This window comes from Carcharodon carcharias (genome assembly GCF_017639515.1).
Source record: "Carcharodon carcharias isolate sCarCar2 chromosome X unlocalized genomic scaffold, sCarCar2.pri SUPER_X_unloc_17, whole genome shotgun sequence".
Classification (NCBI taxonomy): domain Eukaryota; kingdom Metazoa; phylum Chordata; class Chondrichthyes; order Lamniformes; family Lamnidae; genus Carcharodon; species Carcharodon carcharias.
Window position 1 is genome coordinate 67501 of NW_024470872.1, and position 10975 is coordinate 78475.

Here is a 10975-nt window from a genome sequence, read left to right on the forward strand (position 1 = left end):
TGGGGAGTGTCCCATCACACTCCTGACTTGTGCCTTGTAGATGGTGGACAGGCTTTGGGGGGGGGAGTCAGGAGGTGAGTGACTTGTCTCGTGCTGGCTCCTGTCCACGAGGAATGGTACTGGCGCCGAAGTAATGCAGCGCTACTCAAGAGTAAAGCCGAGAAACTCTGGGCACAGATTGAAGTCTGTGAGTAAACAAGGATTGATCCTGACATATCATCCAATTGCATGCAGGACCCAGCAAGGAATCACAGGGTTTACCGACAGGCTATCACCAAACTGAATGCTCCATTTCTAACATTCCTACCCCTTCTACTGAAAGGTGAGTCAACTGTTATTTTTGATCCTTCATCAGACCGGTGAAATTTCGCATCTGAGTCCCTGTCCAACTGAGGAGAGGTACAGCACGGGGTTAGATACAGAGTAAAGCTCCCTCTACACCGTCCCCATCAAACATTCCCAGGACAGGTACAGCACGGGGTTAGATACAGAGTAAAGCTCCCTCTACACCGTCCCCATCAAACACTCCCAGGACAGGTACAGCACGGGGTTAGATACAGGGTAAAGCTTCCTCTGCACTGTCCCCATCAAACACTCCCAGGACAGGTACAGCACGGTGTTAGATACAGAGTAAATCTCCTTCAATACTGTCCCCATCAAACACTCCCAGGACAGGTACAGCACGGGGTTAGATACAGAGTAAATCTCCCTCTACACCGTCCCCATCAAACACTCCCAGGACAGGTACAGCACGGGGCTAGATACAGAGTAAATCTCCCTCTACACCGTCCCCATCAAACACTCCCAGGACAGGTACAGCACGGGGTTAGATACAGAGTAAATCTCCCTCTACACCGTCCCCATCAAACACTCCCAGGACAGGTACAGCACGGGGTTAGATACAGAGTAAAGCTCCCTCTACACTGTCCCCATCAAACACTCCCAGGACAGGTACAGCACGGGGTTAGATACAGAGTAAATCTCCCTCTACACCGTCCCCATCAAACACTCCCAGGACTGGTACAGCACGGGGTTAGATACAGAGTAAAGCTCTCCCTGTACACCGTCCCCATCAAACACTCCCAGGACAGGTACAGCACGGGGTTAGATACAGAGTAAAGCTCTCCCTGTACACCGTCCCCATCAAACACTCCCAGGACAGGTACAGCACGGGGTTAGATACAGAGTAAAGCATCCTGTCGCTTCGAGGCGTCGGGTTGAGTTCCATTATCCCATCTTCTCTCCACTCACAGATCTGACCTTCATCCATGAAGGGAACAAGACGTTTGTGAATAACCTAGTGAACTTCGAAAAGATGGTGAGTGATCATAATGGGAGGTTGTCGAGGGTCTCGGAGAGGGTGCGGAGGGAGATTTCCCAGAACGGGATCCTGGGGGGGAGGATGAGGGGACTTCAGTTCACGTGGAGGGACTGGGGAAGCTGGGATTGTTCTCCTTAGAGCAGAGAAGGTTAAGGGAGGGGGGGAGATTGAATCGAGACGTTCAAAATCACGAAGGGAGGGGGTTTGGGGTAGCGTAGAGAGGGAGAGACTGTTTCCAGTGGTCGGTAACCAGAGGGGGACACAGATTGAAGAGAATCGGTAACAGAACCAGAGGGTTGGGGCGGGGGGAGAGATGAGGAGAATTATTTTTCATAAACACAGCGAGTTGTTGTGATCTGGAAGGCGCTGCCTGAAAGGGCGGTGGAAGCAGATTCAATGGGAACTTTCCAAAGTTTGGAGGGGGGGTATCAGATAAATACTCGAAGCGGAAAAATTGTAGGGATATGGGGGGGGGGGAGGGGGAAAGAGCAGGCGGGGGGAGGGTGGGGACTAATCGGATAAATCTATTAAAGAGGTCGCACAGAGACGATGGGCCGAATGGCCTCCCACTGGACTCTAAGATTGTCCTGAGTACATAATCCAGGCTGAGATGTCACTCCAGCCCCGAGGGAGAGCCACACTGTCGGAGGGTCAGTACTGAGGGAGCGCCGCACTGTCGGAGGGTCAGTGCTGAGGGAGAGCCGCACTGTCGGAGGGTCAGTGCTGAGGGAGAGCGGCACTGTCGGAGGGTCAGTGCTGAGGGAGCGCCGCACTGTGGGTGGGTCAGTGCTGAGGGAGAGCCGCACTGTCGGAGGGTCAGTGCTGAGGGAGTCCCGCACTGTGGGAGGGTCAGTGCTGAGGGAGTGCCGCACTGTCGGAGGGTCTGTGCTGAGGGAGCGCCGCACTGTCAGAGGGTCAGTGCTGAGGGAGAGCCGCACTGTCAGAGGGTCAGTGCTGAGGGAGAGCCGCACTGTCAGAGGGTCAGTGCTGAGGGAGAGCCGCACTGTGGGAGGGTCAGTGCTGAGGGAGAGCCGCACTGTTGGAGGGTCAGTGCTGAGGGAGAGCCGCACTGTCGGAGGGTCAGCGCTGAGGGAGTCCCGCACTGTGGGAGGGTCAGCGCTGAGGGAGCGCCGCACTGTCGGAGGGTCAGTGCTGAGGGAGAGCCGCACTGTCGGAGGGTCAGCGCTGAGGGAGTGCCGCACTGTCGGAGGGTCAGTGCTGAGGGAGAGCCGCACTGTCGGAGGGTCAGCGCTGAGGGAGTGCCGCACTGTCGGAGGGTCAGTGCTGAGGGAGAGCCGCACTGTCGGAGGGTCAGTGCTGAGGGAGAGCCGCACTGTCGGAGGGTCAGTGCTGAGGGAGTGCCGCACTGTCGGAGGGTCAGTGCTGAGGGAGAGCCGCACTGTCGGAGGGTCAGTGCTGAGGGAGAGCCGCACTGTCGGAGAGTCAGTGCTGAGGGAGAGCCGCACTGTCGGAGGGTCAGTCGAGCTTCGGGGAGACGCTGGGGGCGGTGAAATTCGAAATGGTGGGGGGTGGGGGGGATTGAGGACTTCGTCCGTGTTGGTGTTGAAATGTTCTCCCTTTTGCCCCCCCCTCAGAGAATGGCGGCCAAGGTCCTGAGTGTCGTCCGACAGAGTCACTGTTGTCCTCACAGTGAGTGCCTCTTTAATCCACCTCGGCCCGTTACCTCTCGTCCCTTCCCATTTGACCCAGCGCCGATTCCCCAGAACCATCCTGGGGGCGGGGGGGTGGGGGCTGTAAGGGTTAAATCCCAAGGTGTTGGTTGGCGGGGGTGGGGGAGGGGGGTTTGGGGTGGGGTTTGGGGAGACGGTGGGGTGTGGGGGGTAGAGTCCTTGGACGAGGGGGAGAAGAACCTCCAAATCCGAGCCTGGCCCAATTCAGGGGTGACCCCGGGAAGCTCTTCCTCGTGCAGTGTGGGGGGGATTCTGGAACTTTCTCTCCCTCGCACCCCCCCAGCCTGAAAAGAGTTCAGCGATGGGTTGGGTAAAAGTCGGTGGGGGGGTGGGGGGTTGCGATTAAGGGTTAATGATCCAAGGGGATGTCAATGGAGTTTAGGGCAAGATCAGCCATGATCTGATTTAATTGGGGAGAGGGGAACAGGCTAAATGGGCTGAATGGCCTCCTGTTCCTGTGTAACAGGCTGGAGGAGGAGGAGGGGCTGAATGGCCTGTTCCTGTGTAACAGGCTCGAGGAGCAGGAGGGGCTGAATGGCCTCCTCCTGTTACTGTGTTAAAGGCTCGAGGAGGAGGAAGGGCTGAATGGCCTCCTCCTGTTCCTGTGTTAAAGGCTCGAGGAGAGGGGCTGAATGGCCTCCTCCTGTTCCTGTGTAACAGGCTCGAGGAGGGAGGAGGGGCTGAATGGCCTCCTCCTGTTCCTGTGTAACAGGCTCGAGGAGGAGGAGGGGCTGAATGGCCTCCTCCTGTCCCTGTGTAACAGGCTCGAGGAGGGGCTGAATGGCCTCCTCCTGTCCCTGTGTAACAGGCTCAAGGAGAGGGGCTGAATGGCCTCCTCCTGTTCCTGGGTAATAGGCTCGAGGAGGAGGAGGGGCTGAATGGCCTCCTCCTGGTTCTGTGTAACAGGCTCGAGGAGGGGCTGAATGGCCTCCTCCTGTTCCTGTGTAACAGGCTCGAGGAGGAGGGGCTGAATGGCCTCCTCCTGTTCCTGGGTAACAGGCTGGAGGAGGAGGAGGGGCTGAATGGCCTCCTCCTGGTTCTGTGTAACAGGCTCGAGGAGGGGCTGAATGGCCTCCTCCTCCTGTTCTGAAACACCCGATGGATTTACACGTGATTGATGTGGGTCACGTTTGGATGGATATAAACCTCTCTCTTCTCCTCCCAGCTCCTGCGGTAGCTCAGAAATCCGGGTCAGAGCATCTCCACGTGGAGTCCACGTTAACCCGTCAATCGAGTGGTGAGTATGAGGATCACAGGGTGCGTGGGTCCTTCGTTACTATCACCGACACACAAGAAATTCACCCCCTCCACCCCGTGCCCCATGTTCCTCTGCACAGCTATCAGCAGGGATTCCGGTAGCATGGGTCTCTCTCTCTCCCTCTCTCTCACTGTCTCTCTCTCTCCCTCTGTCTCTCTCTGCCTCTGTCTCTCTCTGTCTTTCACTGTCTCTCTCTCCCTCTCTGTCTGTCTTTCACTGTCTCTCTCTCTGTCTCTGCCTTTCTCTCTCTCTCTCTCTCTGCGTCTCTCTCTCCCTCTCTGTCTTTCACTGTCTGTCTCTCCCTCTCTCTCTCTGCCTGTCTTTCACTCTCTCTCTCTCTCTGCCTGTCTTTCACTCTCTCTCTCTCTGCGTCTCCCTCTCCCTCTCTCTCTCTCTGCCTCTGTCTTTCACTCTCTCTCTCTCTCTCTCCCTCTCCCTCTCTCTCTCTCTGCCTCTGTCTTTCACTCTCTCTCTCTCTCTCTCTCCCTCTCTGTCTTTCACTGTCTCTCTCTTCCTCTCTCTGCCTGTCTTTCACTCTCTCTCTCTGCGTCTCCCTCTCCCTCTCTCTCTCTCTCTGCCTCTGTCTTTCTCTCTCTCTCCCTCTCTGTCTTTCACTGTCTCTCTCTCCCTCTCTCTGCCTGTCTTTCACTCTCTCTCTCTCTGCGTCTCCCTCTCCCTCTCTCTCTCTCTGCGTCTCTCTCCCTCTCTCTGCGTCTCTCTCCCTCTCTCTCTCTCTGCCTCTACGTCTCTCTCTCTCCCTCTGTCTCTCTTTCACTGTTTCTCTCTGTGTCTCTCTCTCCCTCTCTCTGTGTCTCCCTGTCTCTCACCCTGTATCCCTCTCACTCTCTCTCTGTCTCTCCCCCTTTCTGTCTCTCTCTCTCTCCCTCTCCCTCTTTGCCTCTTCCTGTCACTCTCTGTCCCTCTCTTTCTCTCAATGTCTCTCTCTCTCTGTCCCTCTCTTTTGCTCTCAATGTCTCTCTCTCTCGCTCTGTCTCTATCTCTCTATATATCTCCCTCTCTCTCTGTCCCTCTCTCTTTCTATCAATGTCTCTGTGTGTCTCTCTCTCTCTCTCTCTGTGTCTCCCTCTTCCTCTGTCTATATCTCTCTCCGCCTCTCTGTCCCTCTTTCTGTCTCTTTCTCTCACTTTACCTGTCTTTCTCACTCTGTCTCTCTCTCTCCCACTGTGTGTGTGTCTGTCTCTATCTGTTTCTCTCTCCTTCTGCCTCTCTCTGTGTCCCTCTTTCTGTCTCTCTCTCTCCTTCAATGTACCTATCTTTCTCACTCTGTCTCTCCCCCCTCTTTCTCGCTCTCCCTGTGTTTCTCCCTCTCTCTTTGTCTCCCTGTCTCTCTCTCTTCCTCTCTCTCTCTCGCTGTGTGTCTCTCTTCCTCTGTCCCTCTTTCTGTCTCTATCTCTCTCTGTCTCTTTCTCTCTTTATCTTTCTGTCTCTTTCTCTCTATGTCTCTTTCTCTATCTCTCTCTCTGTCTCAGAAACACAAATCCCACAATCTAGGATTGTTCTCCTTAGAGCAGGGGTTAACAGAGTTGGGGGGGGTGGGGGAGAGATTGAATTGAGGCACTCAAAATCACTAAGGGGGGGTTTGTGTAGCGTAGAGAGGGAGAGACTGTTTCCAGTGCAGGGAGGGTTGGTAACCAGAGGGGACACAGATTGAAGTTTGACTTTAAAATTTTTCATCCTCATTTTCCATATCAGGCCTCCTTGCTCCCTCGCTATCTCTGTAACCCCCTCCAGCCCCCTACAACCCTCTCTATCTCTGTAACCTCCTCCAGCCCCTACAACTCTTCCTATCTCTTTAACCCCCTCCAGCTCCCTACAACCCTCCCTATCTCTGTAACCTCCTCCAGTGCCTACAACCCTCCCTATCTCTGTAACCTCCTCCAGCTCCTACAACTCTTCCTATCCCTTTAACCTCCTCCAGCCCCTACAACCTTCCCTATCTCTGTAACCTCCTCCAGCCCCCACAACCCTCCCTATCTCTGTAACCTCCTCCAGCCCCTACAACCCTCCCTATCTCTGTAACCTCCTCCAGCCCCTACAACCCTCCCTATCTCTGTAACCTCCTCCAGCCCCTACAACCATCCCTGTCTTCTGTAACCTCCTCCAGCCCCTACAACCCTCCCTATCTCTGTAACCTCCTCCAGCCCCTACAACCCTCCCTATCTCTGTAACCTCCTCCAGCCCCCACACCCCTCCCTGTCTCCGCAACCTCCTCCAGCCCCTACACCCCTCCCTATCTCTGTAACCTCCTCCAGCCCCCTACACCCCTCCCTATCTCTGTAACCTCCTCCAGCCCCTGCAACCCTCCCTATCTCTGTAACTTCCTCCAGCCCCTACAACCCTCTGTATCTCTGTAACCTCCTCCAGTCCCTACACCCCTCCCTATCTCTGTAACCTCCTCCAGCCCCCTACAACCCTCCCTATCTCTGTAACCTCCTCCAGAGAGGGGAAGGTAAAGAGGGGAGGGAGGGAATGGAGAAGGGGAGTGGGAGGGGGAGGGAGGGGAAGACGAGGGGAGGAGGTGGGACGGGTGGGGGTGTGAGGGTGTGAAGGGAAGGGAGAGAGAGGGGAAGGTAAAGGGGGGGAGAAAGGGAATGGAGAAGGGGAGGGGACAGGGTGGAAGATGAGGGTGGGGAGGGAGGGAGAGGGGAAGGTAAAGAGGGAATGGAGAGGGAGTAGGGGAATGGGGGAAGAGGAGGGGGAGGGAAGGAAGTTGGGGGAGCGAGGGTAAGGGAGGGAGAGTGGTAGGTATAGAGGGGAGGTAGAGAGGGAATGGAGAGAGAGAAGGGGCGGAGGAGGGAGGGGAGGAGGTAGCGGGAGGGAGGGAGAGAGGGAATGGAGAGGGAGAATGGGTGGAGGAGGGAGGGGAGGAGGGGGCAGGTAGCGAGAGGGAGGGAGGGAGAGAGGAAGGTAAAGAGGGGAGGGAGTGAGGGAATGGAGAGGGAGAAGGGGCGGAGGAGGGAGGGGAGGAGGGGGAGGTAGCGAGAGGGAGGGAGGGAGCGGGGAAGGTAAAGAGGGGAGGGAGTGAGGGAATGGAGAAGGGGAGGGGGAGGGGGAAAGACGAGGGGAGGAGGAGGAGGGGGGAGGGGAGGAGGGTGGGGAAGTGAGGGGGAAGGTAAAGAGGGGAGAGAGAGAGAGAGAGAGAGGAGGAATGCTTCACCCACATGTTGTTCGTTGTGCGACTTGGAGGTGGGCGGGGGGGGGGGGGGGGGGGGGGTTGGTGGGGTGTGGGGTCTTCCTGTGCCCCCAGTGAAAGGCTGCCGTTTCGTCCTTCCAGGTCTGGACGCACCCTCGGCGGGGAAGGACCCCCCCCCGGGGGCGAGGCACTACATCCGACACCTCAAGGCCATCGACAGCCAGCGCGTCCTGTCCCAGCTCTCTCGGGAGTTGGAGCCCTAGGGAAATGAGGGGTGGGGTCCGCTCGCTGCCTCGTCTGCGGAGAGGGTTGTGGAGGGGGTGGGGGGAAACGTTCCCCAACGCGACCAGCGGGCGGGACATCCAGGAGAAGCCAATCGCCACCTTCCGCCATTGGACGGGACCCAACTCAACTCCCCCACGTCAACACCCAGGAGCCACACCGTCAACGGCCGTCTCCGAAGCCTGACCCAACGCGCCTCCGGAACGTTCCAGCCGGCCAAGGGGAGATGAACGAGGGCCTCCAACCCCCCACCACCCCACCTCAACCGCAACCCCCTCTTCCACCTCCACCCTTTTCCCTCCAAAACTCCCTCCCCAACCAGACTTCCCACACTCTGCATGATCAGGCCTCCATTTCGAGGGGTTTGGTGTCAGGAGTTTGGAGGGAGGGGGAGGGGGAGGGGGCTGGAATTGAGGGAGGTTGGGCGGGGAGGGGAGAGGGAAGAGGGGGAGGGGGAAGGAGGTAAAGGGGTTGGGATGGAGGGCGAAGGGAGTGAGCAGAGGGGAAGGGGAAAGGGAGGGAGGGTGAGGGGGGTGGATTGAGGGGGAAGGGAGCGAGAGGGAAGGGTAAAGAGGGGAGGGAGGGAGGAAGGAGGGAAGGTGAGGGGGGGGAGAGAAGGGGAGGGGGGGAGAAGGAGGGGGAGGGGGAGGGGGTAGGGGGAAAGAGAGAAAGGGGGAAAGGGAGGGGGAGGCGGAGGTGGGGAGGGACAGAGGGGAGGGGAGGGGGTGGTGGGAAGGGGAGGGGAGATGGGCGAGGGAGGGAGGGAGGGGGAGGGGTAGGTGGAAGGGAGGAGAGAGAGAGAGAGAGAGAGGGGGGAGGGACAGAGGGGAGGGGAGGGAGAAGGAGGAGAGGGGAGGGGAGGTGGGCGAGGGAGGGAGGGGGAGGGGTAGGTGGAAGGGAGGAGAGAGAGAGAGAGAGAGAGGGGAGGGACAGAGGGGAGGGGAGGGAGAAGGAGGAGAGGGGAGGGGAGGTGGGCGAGGGAGGGAGGGGGAGGGGTAGGTGGAAGGGAGGAGAGAGAGAGAGAGAGAGAGGGGAGGGACAGAGGGGAGGGGAGGGAGAAGGAGGAGAGGGGAGGGGAGATGGGCGAGGGAGGGAGGGGGAGGGGTAGGTGGAAGGGAGGAGAGAGAGAGAGAGAGAGAGAGAGGGGAGGGACAGAGGGGAGGGGAGGGAGAAGGAGGGAGGGGGAGGGGTAGGTGGAAGGGAGGAGAGAGAGAGAGAGAGAGAGAGAGGGGAGGGACAGAGGGGAGGGGAGGGAGAAGGAGGAGAGGGGAGGGGAGATGGGCGAGGGAGGGAGGGGGAGGGGTAGGTGGAAGGGAGGAGAGAGAGAGAGAGGGGAGGGACAGAGGGGAGGGGAGGGAGAAGGAGGAGAGGGGAGGGGAGGGGAAGGGGAGTGAACCAGGTTCTGTAAAACAAGCCAGCACTGGAGAGAGGGTCAGGCGGTTCCTGAATTCTGTCAAAGTCTGCAGCTCGGTTTTGGGTGGAGGTGTATGAATTTAACGTGTGTGTGTGTGTGTGTGTGTGTGTGTGCGTGTGTTGTGTGTGTGTGTGTGTGTGTGTGTGTGTGTGTGTGTGTGCGCGTGTGTTGTGTGTGTGCGCGTGTGTTGTGTGTGTGTGTGCGCGTGTGTTGTGTGTGTGTGCGTGTGTTGTGTGTGTGTGTGTGTGCGTGTTGTGTGTGTGTGTGTGCGCGTGTGTTGTGTGTGTGTGCGCGTGTTGTGTGTGTGCGTGTGTTGTGTGTGTTGTGTGTGTGCGTGTGTTGTGTGTGTGTGTGTGTGCGTGTGTTGTGTGTGTGCGTGTTGTGTGTGTGTGCGTGTGTTGTGTGTGTGTGTGCGCGTGTTGTGTGTGTGTGTGTGTGCGCGTGTGTTGTGTGTGTGTGTGCGTGTGTTGTGTGTGTGTGTGTGTGCGCGTGTGTTGTGTGTGTGTGTGTGTGTGTGTGCGTGTGTTGTGTGTGTGTGTGTGCGCGCGTGTGTTGTGTGTGTGTGTGTGTGTGTGTGCGCGTGTGTTGTGTGTGTGTACGTGTTTGCACCTGCAATACAGAGCCCTGAATATATTTATTAAATAAAACTATTTTTGAAAAACATGTTTCGTTCCTTGTGGTGTTTTTACAGGAACAGGAGGAGGCCATTCAGCCCCTCCTCCTCCTCGAGCCTCTTACACAGGAACAGGAGGAGGCCATTCAGCCCCTCCTCCTCCTCGAGCCTCTTACACAGGAACAGGAGGAGGCCATTCAGCCCTCTCTCCTCAAGCCTGTTGCACAGGGACAGGTCATTGCCTGGCACTTGTGTGGTGCGAATTTTACTTGCCACTCGTCAGCCCCGAGCCTGGATATTGTCCAGGTCTTGCTGCATTTGAAGCAGTGCATGTCCGAATGCAGCAAGACCTGGACAGTATCAAGGCTCGGGGCTGACGAGTGGCAAGTAACATTCGCACCACACAAGTGTCAGGCAATGACCATCTCTCCAACAAGCGAGAATCCAACCATCGCCCCTTGACATTCAATGGCATTACCATCGCTGAATCCCCCACTATCAGCATCCTGGGGGGTTACCATTGACCAGAAACTGAACTGGGACCAGCCATATAAACACTGTGGCTACAAGAGCAGGTCAGAGGCTGGGAATCCTGCGGAGAGTCACTCACCTCCTGACTCCCCCCCCAAAGCTTGTCCACCATCTACAAGGCACAAGTCAGGAGCGTGATGGGACATTCCCCACTCGCCTGGATGAGTGCGGCTCCCACAACACTCGAGAAGCTCGACACCGTCCAGGACAAAGCAGCCCCCGCTCGATGGGGCACCCCATCCACAAACATTCACTCCCTCCACCACCACCACCGACGCACAGGGGCAGCAGTGTGTGTACCATCTACAAGATGGACTGCAGCAACTCGCCAAGGGCTTCTTCGACAGCGCCGCCCAAACCCACCACCTCTACCTTCTAGAAGGACGAGGGCAGCAGACACATGGGGAACACCGCCACCTGCAAGTTCCCCCTCCCGAGCCACTCACCATCTCGACTTGGGAATATATTGGCCGTTCCTTCACTGTCGCCGGGTCAAAATCCTGGAACTCCCTCCCTAACAGCGCCGTGGGTGTCCCTACACCACACGGGACAAAATCCTGGAACTCCCTCCCTAACAGCGCCGTGGGTGTCCCTACACCACACGGGACAAAATCCTGGAACTCCCTCCCTAACAGCGCCGTGGGTGTCCCTACACCACACGGGACAAAATCCTGGAACTCCCTCCCTAACAGCGCTGTGGGTGTCCCTACA

At 57.6% G+C, this 10975-nt stretch overlaps 1 long non-coding RNA gene across 1 annotated transcript in view; it reads left to right on the forward strand.

The window, feature by feature from the left end:
• Window positions 1–303, forward strand: part of LOC121275083 — a 3333-nt gene extending 3030 nt beyond the window's left edge. Inside the window, exon 3 of the long non-coding RNA XR_005942355.1 lies at window positions 235–303. This is a non-coding gene — a long non-coding RNA (uncharacterized LOC121275083). The remainder of the gene's footprint in view (window positions 1–234) is intronic.
• Window positions 304–10975: the final 10672 nt, after the last annotated feature.